Below are 17,914 nucleotides of genomic sequence, written 5' to 3'. Positions count from 1 at the left end.
TCAAAATGCCTGTTGGGAAGAAAATGTATACTTAAAACTATATATATATATATGTGTGTGTATACAGTATGTGTGGGATGCTCAACACACACACACACACATACATATGTATATATGTACTTGTTTTCTTTATACATAACATTTGCTTACCATAATTGGTTAGGGGCCTGAACACTATAGACTCTTCGATTTATAGCAAGATGACGTCTAAATGATCGCCCAATAGGATCCACTTGATGCAGGCTCTGTCTGACCCGCCAGCGCTGAATCCTCAAGCCACGTGATCTCAGGCTTCCAAGAATGTATGCTTCACCTGCATTTGGAGTGTTCTGTAGTATATTAGTTACAACTCTGTCTAGGTCTTGATTTGACAATACAGAATACCTTAATGGCTCAACTCCCAGTCTTTGTCTGTGTCTGTATAGTGTTCTTCGACTAATTCCGAAGCATGATGCAATTCTCTGCCATGACATACCGATGGACACACAGTGAGAAATCTGTTCAGTGGCTATGCTGTATCTGGGCCGTCCTGGATGGCCAGTCAAGGTTGTTGGAGGTGTCAAATTTGTGGTCACTTTAGTGGATCTCTGTCTGGCCTCATGTTCATGCAGCAAGTTGTGAAAGCATCTATACAATGATCCTAGAAGGTTACTGACATCCCTATCATCACACACGGCAAGAAATGCAGATAGAGTTCGAGTATGCTCATTAAGCTCTCTATAAAGCCTCTTCTGATGGAAATGGTCAGACTCCTCTCTTTGCAGCCTCTCAATGCATTGCAGAGCACTAGTAAAAAAAAAACGACAACATCCTCCTCATTGCCTCTCACTTCAAAAAATAAAGCTTGGACTTGAAAAACGAAGAATATCAGATGAACATACATTGTGGTTGAAGCAAGGGTTGAAGTACTTCAAACTCAGCAAAAGCACATGCACTTCCCTGTGTGGAGTCTTCCTGTTTCCGTCAAATGACAGGAAGGCCTTCCTGTTTAACTGTAATTTTCATATTCACTACGGAACTGTTATAGTTTACAATTCTATATCAAAGCATTTCAGCTGTGTATATGAGCACATTTTACTAGTATGTGGTAAAGCTTTTTAGTAGTTTATGCAAAATGTTGTGCGTGTAAGAGAGAGAGCATTTCATTTGTATGTGAGAACATTTCAGTAGTGTGTGCGAGAGCATTTCAGTTGTTTATATGAGAACATTTCAGTAGTGTGCGAGAGCATTTCAGTAGTGTATATGAGAGCATTTCAGTAGTGTGTATGAGAGCATTTCAGTAGTGTGTGAGAGTGTTTCATTAGTGTATATAAGAGCATTTCAGTAGTGTGTGAGAGCGTTTCACTAGTGTGTGCGAGAGCATTTCAGTTGTTTATATGAGAACATTTCAGTAGTGTGCGAGAGCATTTCAGTAGTGTGTATGAGAGCATTTCAGTAGTGTGTGTGGGAGCGTTTCATTAGTGTATATAAGAGCATTTCAGTAGTGTGTGAGAGCGTTTCACTAGTGTATATAAGAGCATTTCAGTAGTGTATATGAGAGCATTTCACTTGTATGTATGAGAGCATTTCAGTCGTGTGTATGAGAGCATTTCAGTAGTGTATATAAGAGCATTTCAGTAGTGTATATAAGAGCATTTCAGTAGTGTGTGTGAGAGCGTTTCACTAGTGTATATAAGAGCATTTCAGTAGTGTGTGTGAGAGCATTTCACAGTTTTAGTAAAACTGAACTCTTCATCCCGGGGAAAGACTGCCCTCACACCTGTCGGTCACTGTTGAAGACATCACAGTATCGCCTTCATTGACTGCAAAGAATCTGGGTGTAATCCTCGACGACGGACTTTCCTGCACCCCCAACATCACCGCGGTGGCCCGATCCTGCAGATTTGCCCTCTACAACATCCACAGGATCTGGTCCTTCCTCACAAAGGAAGCAACGCAACTCCTGGTTCAATCGCTGGTCATCACCCGCCTCGACTACTGCAACTCACTATTGGCTGGACTCCCAGCCTCTGCGACTAAACCGTAGCAACGTATCCAGAATGCTGCAGCACGCCTCGTTTTCAATTTACCCAAATTCTCCCATGTGACCCCCCTCCTCCGTGACCTCCACTGGCTTCCTGTTGCGGCCCGCATCAGATTCAAGACCATGGTGCTGGCCTTCAAGGCCGTCAACCGAACTGCACCCGTCTACCTCCAAACACTGATCAGACCACACGCCCCATCCGGCTGGTACCGCCATCGCTGAGAGCAAACAAAGACTGCACAGCAAAATCCCGACTCTTCTCTGTTCTGGCACCTCAGTGGTGGAACGAACTTCCGACCAACGTCAGGACAGCATAATCGCTCGCCATCTTTCGCAAAAGACTCAAGACTCACTTGTTCAGACTTCACCTCGACCCCGCATAGCACCAAACCCCCCCCCCCACAAAAAAAGCACTTATATGCACTTGTAGGTTCCTACCTTCAGCACTTACATCATAGCACTTATGAAAGGTATCCTTGTTAAATAGCAGCTACTTTGCTCTGATGAGGGCTTGAATATTGCTTCTATCTTTTCTACTTTATCAACGGTGATATGTTGTGGTTTCCTTCTTGTGACAAATGTACTTATTGTAAGTCGCTTTGGACAAAAGCATCTGCTAAATGCCCTAAATGTTATGTAAATGTATGAGAGCGTTTCAGTAGTGTATATAAGAGCATTTCAGTAGTGTGTGTGAGAGCGTTTCAGTAGTGTGTGTGAGCGAATAATTTTTCAGTTGTTTATGTGAGAGTGTTTCAGTAGTGTATATAAGAGCATTTCACATGTGTGTGTGAGAGGTAATTCTGAATAATGTCCCTGAGGGCCCCTCATAGTCAGCTGCCAGCCTCTCTAAGTAGACTTTGGCTGTCCTCATAAAGCCCTGAGCCCTCATGGACTCAGTTGATAAGTGTTTGAGTCAGGGAGCCCGCACTTGGCCGAAATGGTATAACAGGAATGGGACAGTACTTTGTGACGTTTCACTTTACCTTGTTAGTTTTGGAGTTAGTATTTATTTGTTGTTCATTAAACGGAGTCATTGGGTAGAGAGTCAGTTCTAGGAGAAAATGTCAGATGCTAGGTAGTGATTTAAAAATTTGATTTAAGAGTAAAACGTTGCATAAAGAATAATGAAAGAATCAAAGATTATCGTTGTTCTTATAACATGGTAACTCTGCGTTTAATGTTAAAACACTATGAAGCTTGGGTAATTTCCTTACACAAAGTCTGCAGAAATGCGGACTTACAGAAAGTGGCCATAAAGGGCGAGAGAGCCCTCATGCACTTAAGTGGACAGTGGGACAGCCCTAAACCCTTGCAGATGCAGGCTGGATTCACACCAAATCTTGTGTTCTTGCGAAGATGCAGGTCCACCATTCATCATAAAGGGGCTCTGTGGAACTTCTGTGTTGTGGTAGAAGTCAGTCATTAGTATATATTAGTGGGGCAGAAAGGCACTGAGAGAAGGCACTCGAGAACGTGCATAAAGTCAAATCCTTTCCACTGTTGTGGAAAATCCAACCCAAGTCCTTCACAAAGAAATCAACAGTCCAGCAGCATTAAACTACTTAAACAAATCATACACAGGCTTGTATATGCAACGGAGAGAGACAGCCGCTCACATATGGCCAATGATAAATTATTAATACATGTAAATTGCTACAGATTGTTTTACATGGATTGTTTAATGAGGGTAGTGCTTTTTGGCTGTGCCGGTGCATGCCGCAGAGGGTTCTGAAAAAAAAAAAGAAATTCAGCTGGCTGGCTGGAAAAAGTTGAAAGTTTCAACCTTTGGAGAAATACAGCCGATTTCACATCAGCTGCCGATCTGACTCGCATCATGATTGATTGAAAGATCAGATCACAATAGAACGGGGCAGTAGTGACGCATCCTATTTAGCATGGCTAAATCCTAGGGAACACATGGACATTGTTTGTGCAGTGTTTCACTAAACGTCACTTTCACTTAAACCGCACTCATTATCTGATAAGTCTGTTTATATGGAGCCCCCTAAAGGGTCATGGTGAGAATTTTAGACTACTTTCAAGTTACCCTGCCTTACCTCACAATTTGTTTTTGTACCTTCCCTCCCAATACTTTTGCGTTACCTTGCAATATGTTTGCGTTCCCTTGCAATAGTTTTGGGTTTCCTCACAATGAATTTTTCCTTCTGTTCGTTTGGAGCCACATTATTATGGATCCAACACACTGACCTCTTTGGCCTCTCCCCTGGTCTTCTGCTGCTCCTGTCAGGGTCACTCATCCTCCATTGCTATTTTCTCACTGCAAAAGTGTCTCTGGGTTAATTCAGTAGAGCGTACAGGCTGCTGTCCCCTGCCACTGGGCTGCCCTGCCACTGCTCCACCCAGCCTGTCTGCTTTACCTAACAACCCCAGAGACACTGCAACAGCGACAGCCAAAGTGACATTGTGTTTACCAGCAGGGCAACGGCTCATAATCCACCATTTTTACAAACCAAATGAGAGAAAACCTCAAGCACTACCCATTAACACCAGACAACCACTGAACATACAGTATGGAAATATCAGGCTAGATAGCTAATTCTTTTTGTTCCCACATTATTCACATTGTAAGAGTAGTCAATAAAAAAAGGGATAAAGGACAAACAAACCAAAACTGTAAACAAGGGGAGAGCTGTCATGGGACAATCAGTAAATCATGGCAAGTTTGCCTTTTTGAAAGTGAAAAGTTAGTCATGGTACAATATTTAGGAGAAATCTGTCTGACTGGCTAAATAAACACACCGTTTTTCCCATCGTTTTTCACCCAATTCTTTTTGAATTTGTATTTTTAATAATGTCAAAGAGGCCAGCAGTAGGGCAGTTTTTCTAAAGCCAACAGTTTGATGGCCTTTTTACTTGCTGACAGCAAAATCTTTAAGAGGCAGGCATCATCTTTACTTAGCTTATCAGGGATATGTCCAGTATAGAGGGATGTGAAAGTTATACTGATACTAAAACCCAATATTTTTTAAAATAATTGATGCCAAAATTTGGCTATTGCCACACTAATTCTTTTTTTACCAACAAAATCAGAGATACATTTTGACACCTGACTTAAAATAGTGCCTTATTTTAGAAAAAAAAGATGAGTTTCCCTTTTTCTTTTATTAACTCAAATTCACAGCTTCACAGTCTCAACCAATCTTAGAAAAAACAACCTCACCACATCTTAACAATTGAACAGCTTTACATAGCCGCTTTTAATAATCGCCACAGTCTCAAAACAGACTGGTTATAAACTGCCCATGGGAAGAACAAACATGTAAGAGTCTACCTATTCTTGATTAAAAGCTCCGATTTCTTTGTCTGCTTTTCACTTTTGAGAGCACGGCACTCACTTATTTATAAGTGACCATTGTCATTTGTCTGTGTGTGTATATCTCACTTGCAATTGAGTCACAGTTGCCCTGCTTGTCCGAATATACACATTTGATTGGCTCAGTAGCATCATGTGAGATGTTTCATTACACATCCAATTGGCTAACATTTGTTGGCACTACTTCCCCAGTGTTAGCCATCTTCATTGTCTTTGAAACTAGCATTAACATTAGCAATTAGTTGTCATTATAAGTTAGCATCAGCTAACAGGTAAATCATCTCACACCTGGAGTTTTTTGGTCCAACTGGTAAACTACAGTGGTTGAGGCCAAAGTTATTTATAGATGGAGAGGGGACCCGGAACATACCATATTCAAGCCACACTGAAAACAATTTGGAGTGAATTTACTTGGGAAAACCTAGGAAAGTTTTTGCACTTAGAAATTGTAAGTAAATTCTACAAGGGCGATCATCAAGTAAACTTTACTTGCGGATATACAGTCATGGAAAAAATTATTAGACCACCCTTGTTTTCTTCAATTTCTTGTTCATTTTAATGCCTGGTTCAACTAAAGGTACATTTGTTTGGACAAATATAATGATAACAACAAAAATAGCTCGTAAGAGTTTAATTTAAGAGCTGATATCTAGCCATTTTCCATGGTTTTCTTGATAGTAACCAAAATCACTTAAGTTCTTACATCAATAGCTATGGCACTGTACTGCCAAAAACACTGCTTTTAAGCATTCCATGTTTTCTTTTCTGTTTGCTTTAAACACATGATACACACAGGAGTTAGTACTTGATTGCGTAACCATTGTTTTTGATGACTGAAGCCATGCGTCTTGGCATGCTCTCCACCAGCTTCTGACATTGTTCTGCTGTCACAGCAGACCATTCCTGTTGCACAAATTCAAACAAATTTGCTTTGTTTTTGGGCTTGTGGTTCTCCATTTTGAGTTTGATGATTTTCCATAGGTTTTCAACTGGATTCAGATCTGGTGATTGAGCAGGCCAAGGCATGGTGCGAATGTTGTGGTTCTCCATCCAGGCTTTAACTGACCTTGCTGTGTGGCAAGGGGCATTGTCTTGTTGGAAAATCCAGTCATTCGAGGCAGGAAAGAGTTTTCCAGCTGATGGAAGAAGACTGTTTTCAAGAGTAGCCCTGTACATGACCTGGTTCATTCGCCCTTCACACAATTGCATTTGCCCTGTTCCACTCATACTGAAACAACCCCAGATCATCACTGATCCACCCCCATGTTTTACTGTAGGGGCAAGACAGTCTGGTTTGTAGGCTTCTCCAGGCCTCCTCCTAACCAGTAAGTTAGCTGGAGTGGGCATCAACTCAAAATTGGATTCATCACTGAAGAGAACCTTAGCCCAATCATCAACAGTCCAATCCTTGTGATCCCTAGCAAAGAGTAACCGGGCCTTCCTGTGCCTTTCGTTGATGAAGGGCTTCTTCCGTGCTCTGTGTGACTTCAGACCAGCTTCAACAAGTCGGTTTCGAACTGTCCTTGCCGAACAAGTCACATTTCTCGACAGTGCCCACTCATTTTTAAGGTCCCTGGAGGTCTGATGATGATTCCTGACACAGGAACGGACGAGTGCACGGTCATCTCGTGGGGTAGAGAGACGTTTCCTGCCGCGGCCAGGTAGCAATTTGGTAGTGCCGTGTTCGGCTTGTTTTTTCTTGTTGTAATGAACAGCTGTCTTGGAGATCTTTAGTTTTTTTGCTACCTGTCTCTCACTCATGCCAATTTCCAGCAGTGCCAAGATGGCTGCCTTTGTGGCTTCACATAATTCTTTTGTTTTAGGCATTATGTGAGAGCTGACAACTTCTGAGTTGTGCTATGGCTTGAATGTAAGCAGGAAACCACTCTAAGCCTTTGCATGTGCAGTGCTGCTTATGACATGAAATGGCCTCTTATATACCCTGGGAATACAATTAAGCTTAAGAATGTCAAATAGGACATAAAGTATTATGTGATCAGCTGCATTTTTTGTCGTGTTCATTGTATTATACCTTTAGTGGTACCAGGTATTAAAATGAACAAGAAATTGAAGAAAACAAGGGTGGTCTAATAATTTTTTCCATGACTGTACGTTTCTTTTACTAGCAAACCTCAGGTAATTTACTGATGATTATTAATATGTTCATTGAATTTTACTCTCTCCTTCTTTGTAAGTTTTACTTAGACTCTGACTGCTTCAAACTGAAAAATCTCACCTAAAACCAATGGCTTTTCAAGGTAATTTTTAAATACTTTTTCTTACTTTTATTTATGGACTATATTTAAGTAACATTTACACAACATTTTACATATTTTTTTCTGCAGTTTAAATTGCCTAAATTTGTTCTTAATGTTTTTGTTTATTGAAACAATGACTTTAAAAAAATGAGGCAACTGTTTAATTTAACAACACCTTTATTTTTCTTAAGTGAAAAAATAATTTTTTCAATAAAACATTTTCCAACAAGTTTGCATGGCAAAACAACAACAAGGTATAGGTCACCCTAAGATGAAATTTTTGTTGTCATTTACTCACCCCTTTGTCGATAGAAGGATTGGTGAAGTTTTGTTACAGTTTTTGCCGAATGCTTACACACATGTAGCAGACTTTGGCTCACTGTGTCATAACTTAACACACAGGCTGAGTAAGACACAGCACATGAAGATAAACTCCTAACTTATACGGCAAAATGAAACTCTTGAAACAAAACCTAACAATCCCATTTCAAAACAGTTTTTAGCATCAAAACGTTAAACACATGCACCTTTGAACTACTCTTTCCTAGCAGCAACAACACACAGATGTGCTTTATGCAAAACACAGCTGTATTCAGTACTTTGGATGGTTTTTGACTTTAAAAGACTCATACAGATTTGTTTTTGTAAAGGGTTGATCCACTACAGTTGATCTAGACACATGAAAACAAAATGGAAACGCTTCAGATTTCTTTTTTGTTTTTCAGGTAAAAAAAGGGGGGGGGGTGTTACTTGCGCATAGTCATGACGGAGGTCTTTGACTCTCGCACTGTTCCTCTCGAATGGAACTCTATACAGCTACTTCAGTGAAATGTTGTGCTTTTTAAGGATGCGGGAGAGTGTAGATATGCTGACAGTGTTGATGTCAGCGAAGGTTATTTGATCTGCGATGATCTGCTCTCTCAATTCACGAAGCCAGATTTCGTTTTTTGCCAAAACAATGTTAATTATGGCCTGTTCATCACTGAACGTAATCTGCCTTCCAGCCCGTGCAGGTCGTCTGGCAGTTCTGTTGAAAATGAAACATCATACATTTTGTACTTTAGACCCATAGACCTACAGTAATACAGCAATGTATTGTACTGTGCGTTTGAACAATGTGCAATACTGTAATTTCTTTGGTACAGTTTAGTGTGGAAACTTCAAAACATACCTGTTTTCCAGTCTGAAAGTTCTAATAATTGAGGCAATTGAGTAGCGACTTAGGTTTGGCTGGACTCTCTGCCCAGCCTCCCTCATTGTAAGGCCATGATTTATTACATGGTCCACCAAAGTGGCCCTCATGTCATCAGATATTTGTCTCCTTCTGTTGCCTGCTCCCCTTCTTTGTCCTCTTCCTTGTCCTGCTACTATTCTTACTCTCCCTCTTCCTCTTTCTGCCTCCATGTTTCCAAAGTTGGCACAAAGGAGCTGAGCTCACATCAGGTGTATTTGTAGTGCTATGGCTTAGACTGATTGGTCTACAATTAGATTTTAAATGTTTTCATGTGTGTGAGTCTGTGTGCTTTTCCAATTTTAGTTGTGTTTTGTATTTTAAATAGATGTGTTTTCCCAATGATTGCATGAGAATGCCTTTTAGAACAATGTGTCTTATGTAAGAAACTGTGTAGTGTTTTGCAAGAAGTGTGTTGGAGAATTTCAAACACAGTGCAAAGCATATATTGTCTTTGCAGGGTTGGTCCTTTTGTTTAGGGCATTGTCACCACAGTTAGAGGTTGTGATGCTTTGGGCATAGCAACCACTTTTAGTGTTTAAGCATTAGGCAAAAACTGTAACATTAATGGGCAGTTTATGAACTTGTACCTCCCTCCATACTCACCTTTCCTGAATCCAATTGAGGAGTTTTTCTCCTCTTGGAGATGGAAAGTATATGATAGACAACCCTACACTAGAGTAAACCTGCTGCAAGCCATGGATTTAGCCTGTGGTGATATAGGTGAGGAACCATGTCAGGGCTGGATACGGCACACAAGGGGTTTCTTCCCCGTTGCCTCAGGAGGGAAAATATTGCTTGTGATGTCGACAAAGTGCTCTGGCCTGACCCAGCCCAAAGACAAGAAGAAGCACATTGATCACATGTTTACTCCTTTGATTTTTGTATTGTATACTGCAGTACAGTGCATTGTAGGCTGTATACTGTACAATAAACAAATTGTCTGGCCCTGAACATTGTGCTTTCCTTTTTATTATTAATTTTCTGACAATTATTTGATGGTTCAAGCAAGTTGTATTTAAAGGGGAAGTGAATAAGAATTCAATATAATGTACTCAAGTTAACTTTGTGATCTGAAAATGTTTGAATTTACCTTGTAGTCCTTGATGAGTTCCCATGAAGACTTCCCCAGGAATTCCATCAGGGCGCAACTAATGGCCTCCCGTCTCGCTTCAACGTGCCGCTGTTTTAAACAAACAGACAGAGGATACTTGTGTAGGAAGTACCATATGAATTCACTAATCTATACATGTTGTCACTAGAAGCAACATCAAAATTCGTACAAAACTATGATATCCTGGATCTGCATTGGTTGGTCCTCTGAGGGCATTACTCTTAACTGCTGTAGGTTAATCCACTTCAAAGTAACTGTATGGATTTGAAATCTCTCTCTACCTCTATTTTTTGCCCTCTCTCCATTTCTCTCCGTCTTTTTCTCTCTCTCCCTGTATTTCTCGCCCTCTCTTCTCCTTCTCTCTCTCCCCTCTTTCTCTCCCCCCTCTCCCCCCCTCTCTTTCTCTCCCTGTGTGTGTGTGTGTGTGCGTGCACATGTGACAAAGAAAGATCAGGTTTGGGTCCCAGCAAGACATCGAATTTCTGTAATCGGTCTTGAGCCGAAAAAGTTTGGGAACCCCTGCTTTATCTGGCTGGTGAATCCAGAAGTGGTCGTATTTTGGTCCCAGCTACTCCGCCTTTTTTGCTGAATAACTCCTGCATTTTTGGAGTGTAGAAGTCCAGCTTAGTGAGGAAAGTTCTTTCCAAGGGAACCGTTGTGATTCTTTTGAATTCCTCCTTGATCTGAAATAAGGAGGTACGATTATGCTATTTACTTTTTTCTTTTCAACAAACACTATTTCTTAATGGATTTATAAATGCAACACACAGACACTTGTTTTACCTGAGCTTCAGAGAAAAGAGCAGGCCATCTCTCCTGGAAATCTTGGATGGCGGGGCACTGCTTTACAACTTCCTGTCTTTGGAAGGAGAAAGATCTTTCCATTTTCTCAGATATTATCCTCTCATTGTTTTTCTTCTTAATTTCTTGCAGCATGTCTACCCTCTCCTTCTCTAAAGTGGCTTCCGTGTCCCCAATTGGCAGTGGAGGCAGGTATTTTACCTCTGCTTTCTTGGGCTTTTTGATGCCTTTGCTTGAACCATTCCCATTCTCAATTTTGCACGGTAATTCCTCATTTTCCATTTCATCCTCTGCTGCCACCCATAAAGGCCATTAAAAGACCCTGGTTCCCTGAGACATGGGAACTTTTCGATTAAGGCTTCGACCACTGTCAAAATTTGAATCCCTGTGGGGTATGCCATGTAACCAAAAACCACCTCTGCAAGCTTCTCCAGTATGCTGCTTGTCAAACTTGGGTGGTTGAGCAGGGTACCATCCTTCAGGAATGCTTGGTTTCCAGCCTGCAATTGTTGTTCTACATCAAAGGAAAATATCGGTATTTCAAATCTGGCTGGCCATGGTTTAGAGCGTCGGGAAGTTCCGCTTTCATCATAGGAGGAGAGAATGATGGTGTCTGATGATGATGAGTGGGTGGAGATAGTATCGGAGGATTCTCGAGGTGGAGGCGAGTCAACCTCCATTTCTTTCACTGAACTGAGAGTGAGGACAACTGGCTTTACTGGCACAACTTTTAATGTTGCCGTATCCTCCACATCTCTAATGCTGGTTAGAGTGAAAAACTGACCATTGAAATCCATGTCCTGATAAAGCACAGAAAAATCCCCAGGAATATCAAAAGAATCTCTGATAGCACAAATAAGGTCTGTGAGGCTGCTTGTTATGCCTGCAGGTAGAATGAGTTTGCGAATATCGTCGTCTCCAAAAATGATGCGGAGCTTTGCTGGGGTGCCCATCCTGGCAGAGAAAGCTGCATCAGAAACACAAAAATTGTTTCTTAATCTTTACAGACATTCATTCTGATGTGAAGTTGCAACTATATACAGTGTGCTGATGTTAGCCTAACTCATTAGAATATGATCATTATCTGCAGTTTTTCATTTAAGTCCAGAAAAAAGTCGTCATTTGTGACCAGAAATAAATGCTGGTTGTTACAAATGATTAGATGTGATGAATAATCTGTGGAGCACCTAAGGCTGTCGACTTGAAAACCCATGTGAATGCATCTGTGGATGGAGACAGGATAGGGGTGTTTAATGTCCAGACAAAAATAAAGCTCGAACTCGAATTTCAACAAACATCCCGCATTTGAGACTACTAATAAGGGAGGCAAATGTGGTGCTTCAAGGTTACCAGACGTCTTCCTGCCAGAGTGTATGCCGCCAAAGGATAAAAATCTGGAAGATCATTTGCTCAATTACTTGCTCATTGCTTGTGTTCTTCAACTCATAACTTCTAAGGTGCTCATTGTACCATGCCATTTTTAGTCTGATGACAAACACTGGTTTGTTATGAACTATCATAATTTATAGCACCTCTGCAAAGTCTGGCAACCCAGCAGTAGAACCACGGCACACCACCATTCCAGCAGCATAGGTTGTCCCTGAACAGTTCACAGAGTTGGCAATATGTATTCTTGTGACACCTGGAAATCTGCACTTCAGTGCGTCTTTAATGTCATCCTTCAGAACATCCAAAGACACCGCTGTTATTTTCATAACCAAGAGTGATGGTTTGACTGCATTCGATTCATGGAGATGGTTTGCAATCATGAGCTGGTGCTTGTTTGCAAGAGAAAGCAAGATATTCTTGAAACATCCTGTGTGTCTGACAACTCTCTTGAAGAAGCTGTGTTTTGCTTCGAATCTCATGGTCCACAGAGCAGCTACAGGACTAAATTCTCAGATAAGCTGGGGATGGTGCTCAAGAAAATGGTGCTTAGGGATGAGCTTCTGTTGAGGAAAAGATTCAAGAAGTCTGCTGCGATGTTCAAATATTAAACTGTCAAGATAGCAAATGCTTTCCTCTGTATGGCTTGGTGACATAACAAGCTCCACAATGCTTTTCAAAGTCATTAGCATCTGCCACGCAGGCTCATCTTGAGGTACTTTCAAACCTATCATCAGAGGCAGTAGACGTTGCAGGAACCAATTTTCATGAGCATTGCCTCCCACCGATTTACGGTTTGAAAAGTTGCCGGGGACAAGATGAGGGCGATTTGTCTTATCACTCCACTTGTAAGGGAACTGGTGGATAACATCATTCATTTCAATGAGAGAAAAATACTTCTACTTGATGAGGACATCAAAAGACAACGCCAATTCCAATGGAATGATGCCTTCAAGAAGGTCATGTAAAACATCTGGAGGGTACCCAGATGTAACATGAAAGTGCTTAAGCTTTTCAGACAGTGCACATTGGTTTTTCATACCATAGCATGGGGAATTATTCAGACTGGACAAAGCAGTCTGAACACGTACTGCATGTTGCTCCTCAGTTCTCTGTTGAAAGAAAACAGATCTCACCTCTCTTGACTGATACTCAGACCGCTCAGCAAGACAAAAATGGCAAGCAAAAGAACCAGAAAAGCTTTCAACAGAGCCCGCAACCGAGTGAGCTCCTAGGTTGTCTGCTACCACACACATAACAGTTCCTTTGACAACTTTTCCCAGACCTGGAACAAATAAGCAGGGCCGGCCTGAGGCATAAGCGAACTAAGCGGCTGCTTGGGGCCCCCTGGTGGCAAGGGGCCCCCAATCGAGAAAAAAATAATAAAAAATTCTATTTTTTTTTTTTTTTTACATTTATTTTTTAGTTTTGGCCGTCCCTGTATGGCCCGCTTGAGGTCAATCGTAAATCAGAACATAAATGAAAAAGTATTTACGCCATGCATGCAATACAGCTGTGTTGCTTTTATTTTGAAAATGGTGCTTTTGTTTTTTTATTTACGTGCGGATGCACATGCGCATGTACGCACAAGCGTGGACAGCTAAAGATGATGCTGATGCTAGCAACTAGCCCTCAAAGTGTCAGCTTACACCAAAAGAAAGATTGATACCGAATGTCGTATTTTTAACAAGACATGGACTGCTAAATATTTATTTACAAAAGTCAAAGATAAAGCCGTGTGCTTAGTTTGTGGTGCAGAGGTCGCGAAGAGCGGGCAAGAGAGTCAGATGAAAACTTCACACATCCAGAGATGCTGCTGTCAAGACAAGTAATGTCATATCCCACAGAATCGCTAGAAACAGTAAACCGTTTATTAAGGAGTGTTTGTTGGACTCTAATATGCCCGGAGAAAAAGGAGGCTTTTGAGAACGTGCCCCTCTCCTGACGCACCTTAATGAGGAGGATCGAGGACATTGCGGGAAACGGAGGAGCTTTCATGCAGTCAATGAAAGGGACAACAACTGGGAGTGATATATTCACAGAGGTAAATGCATGTTTGCAAGTTGGAACTGAAATGGGACAAACTGGCGGGTGTGACAACAGATGGTTGTCCAAATCTGACAGGGAAAAATGTTGGACTTTTGAAGAGAATGCAGGATAAAGTGACAGAAATTAACCCTGAACAGAAATTGGTATTTTTGTATTGTATCATACATCAGGAGGTGTTGTGTAAGTCAGTGTTAAAAATGAACCATGTTGTTGATGTTGTAACTAAAATGGTTAACTTCATCAGGGCAAGAGCATTAAATCACAGTTTGTTGCACTTTTGGAGGAAAATGAGGCTGAACATGGTGGCATAGGCTACCACACAGCTGTCAGGTGGCTCAGCCTGGGCAAAGTGCTTAAAAGAGTATGGGATCTGAGAGAAGAGATTCAAGAGTTCTGTGTGAGTGAAGGGAATGACATCCCACATCTTTCAGATTTTTAAAATGAGAGAAAATTAATATTGAGCAGAATTAAGTTCAAATTATTGTTGGTTCGGCCCTCCAACACAGCTCGGGTTTGTCATGTGGCCCCTTGGAAAAATTAATTGCTAAGGTTAAAAGGTGACTGGTTTGGTGTAAATAACAACTATATTAATACAGGGGTCTACCAAGCCCAAGGGGCCAGAGGTCTAGAGGGGCCAGGAGCCCCAAAACATTTGTGGCATGTGAGCAAGGATGGATTACTGAATGAGCCTACCGGGCCCAAGAGGTCAAGGGGCCCTGAAGCCCAAGTCGTTGCGTGAAGTCACTACCTCAATAAGTCAAAAAGCAAAAGGCTATGAATCTTAACAAATTTAGGTATTGCCCTTCTCCAGCTGGCCAACCCAAAAATGCACCAGAATACAGAAAATCACATCTACCAAATTCAAAGTTTTCTGGGGGAGGACCCCCAGACCCCCCTTTACCCATTTGCACCCACTTTCGTACAAATAAAGTAGGGGGGGTCCTTATGCATCTGTGCCCAGGAAGACAGTAGTTCATAATCCGTCACTGTATTAATACAATTTATAATGTAACATTATAGTGTGACATTTGTGTCAATAATTGTCAAGCACAGGTGACTCCGCGGTGGTGGGAGGGGGGCCCCAAATCAAATCCTGCTTAGGGCCCCCAAAAGGCTTGGGCCGGCACTGCAAATAAGCCATCTCTTTCTAAAGTCCTCAGATCCGTTAGCAATGGCTCCAACACTTTCTGGTATCCAAATGTCTTGGCCATTAAACCTTGGCCTTGAAGTTCCCAAATGATTGCACACCTCAAAGTCATCAATGTACAGGATAAGACTAAGGCTAAGTCTGTCCTCTTCAGAAAAAAATCATTCTTCTGGAAGTTGGATCCATCATGAAAAGATTGGTACTGTAAGGCTCTTCCAGAATTTCTATCAGTATCCAATAGTTTTTCTTGATTGCGTTTGTTGTTGAGAACCTGTGATAGAGATTGCAATATTGGCACATACTGGAATGTTTTGTCCTCTTTTTCATCAAGTATATACTCTTTTGGTTCAACAACTGAAAAATGTTCCTTCATGAATTCTCTTCTCTTGCAGGATGTTGAAAAGGGACCATCGCTTGCCAAAGCTGAGCTTATTGGGTGTGCCTCGCTGAGAATTTTAACCAAATCAGAGATTACAGCTGTGTCCAACTCACAGCTATGGGTCCTTAGAGTAGACTCGATCAACTCTCTTATAACAGAAACTGATGCACTTGTTTGACACATTAAAGGTGCTCTCTAACTTAAGAAAAAGGCTGCCAAACTTCTCCTTTATGATCTGAGATAGATCCTTGTCTTCCTCAATCAAAGGTTTAGGATCCTCCTCCTCAGTGTCAAACAATAGCTCATCCTGAGCAACAACTGGATCCGAGTATTTTTTCAATACTTCATCTTTAAAGTCTTCAAGGCCATGGAGAATGTTTCCTGTCTGTGCGAGGCGAAGGTTGAATATATGTTTGAGCTAAAGGTGCAGTTTTTGAATACACATGCAACTACTTCAAATCTCCTCAAATGGCTTCCAAGATGTTCAAAATATTGCCTCTCTGAATCAAAACAAGTGGAACTGCACAGGACACAACTAAAAGATAGAATCTCTTTTGATGTCCCTGCCTCAGGGTGCTGCCTGGATAAATGAATATTAAGGGCATTGAAAGTCTTAAATGAACAAGGGCAATCATTATAAAGGCAAGGCACTGTCTGGCCACGGCTAACCATTCCATGTCTTAGTCTGTAGTGTTTCAACAGTTCTGTCCGTGTGTCAGCCTCGAATGTACATGTTTTACAAGACCATTTCATCTTTTTTGAATCTGGAAAATACAGACAGAAATAAATCAAACCTCATCTGAACTAGATTTTCATATCAGTATAAAAGTCAACTTAAAACTAAGAATGAGAGGTACCTAGGGTTTTAGATTTACCTTACATTAGCCGTTCAACTCAAATACTGTAGCAGGAGAACTTTCCCGGTGGAGGCTGTAAAATACAAAGAAATCTAATCACTAATGCATCATACTCAAAGTTACTTTAATGCCAGGGATAATGGAGAAGCAGCATTTCTTGGGCTATATTCATATCACTAGAATAGATATAACATCAGATTGTCCTTTCAACTTTTGTATACATTACATTTTATGTGGCGCAACACAACTTCACAATTCAAAATATATTCTGCTTCATTTTAATTTGGAATAGTATGTATGTTCTGTGATGATGGTAAACCTCTTACAACTTATGAAGTGCAAAGCACTACACAAATTTTTTTTTACCTGAATAGCCAGATGGCTTTGCTTGTGACACAGCTTGCTGTAGTTGCTGCTTGAGAGGGCACTGTGTCAACTGCATGCATAGACTGTCTGTCTCAGTATGATTTTAGATTTGTGGCAAACTAAGAGTACACTGCAAAATAACAAAAATGATAGCGTCATCTTTAGCTTATTTATAATAATTAGCATCAGGGTTTTGGTGAGGTCTGGCAGAGGCTGCTGTGAAGCTTGCGGCCTCTCCAAGCAAGACGCCGTGGATATTTGAATCGTTTTTTTTTTCTCCCTTCCCTGCTTCTATGTGTAGCGGTTGTGTACTCTGTCCTTGCGTTGTGTTAATTATACGAAGGAAACTCATCATTTTGGCAAACCCGCCATTTATTCACAGCATCTAGTCAGTCCCGGTTTACACACACACACACACACACACGTGTCACTGCAAGTGCAAAATAAAAAGAGGTTAGCTGGTTAGCTAGCAACACATGTCGCACTGGCCACATTATATAAATAAATAAAGAAAACCATTGTCAACTAGCTAAGGGGCCAAGATGGCGGCACGTACCTGCAGGCTGGCAGGTCCTGCTAAACTTTTACGCACAAAACATCCCGTCAATCTTGTCAATCCTCTACCTGATCAAGGCAGCGAAGAGAACAATACGAATCTGATGCAACGGGATCACGTTAAGCAAACAACTATCACACTTTCTGTTTGTTTCTCCGTGGCTGTGTTTCTGCTCTCTGTTCGCTGCTGCTATACTACCTGGCATGACGGCAAAGTACACCTTGTCAAAACGGTGAGCCAACTTTGTATCTACAACACACTGCTCGACAATGGCCACGCCAAACCACAGAAGCACCGGAGTATAACATCAAGCACTCAGTCAAAAGACATTTTGTGGCTATTAACAATCTTACTACTGGCTGGAGACATAGAAGCACATCCAGGACCTGGCCTGCTGGGTGGGGGTTTGGCGT

Source organism: Pagrus major, chromosome 24, assembly GCF_040436345.1.
Source record: "Pagrus major chromosome 24, Pma_NU_1.0".
Lineage (NCBI taxonomy): Eukaryota > Metazoa > Chordata > Actinopteri > Spariformes > Sparidae > Pagrus > Pagrus major.
This window is presented reverse-complemented; position numbering follows the sequence as displayed.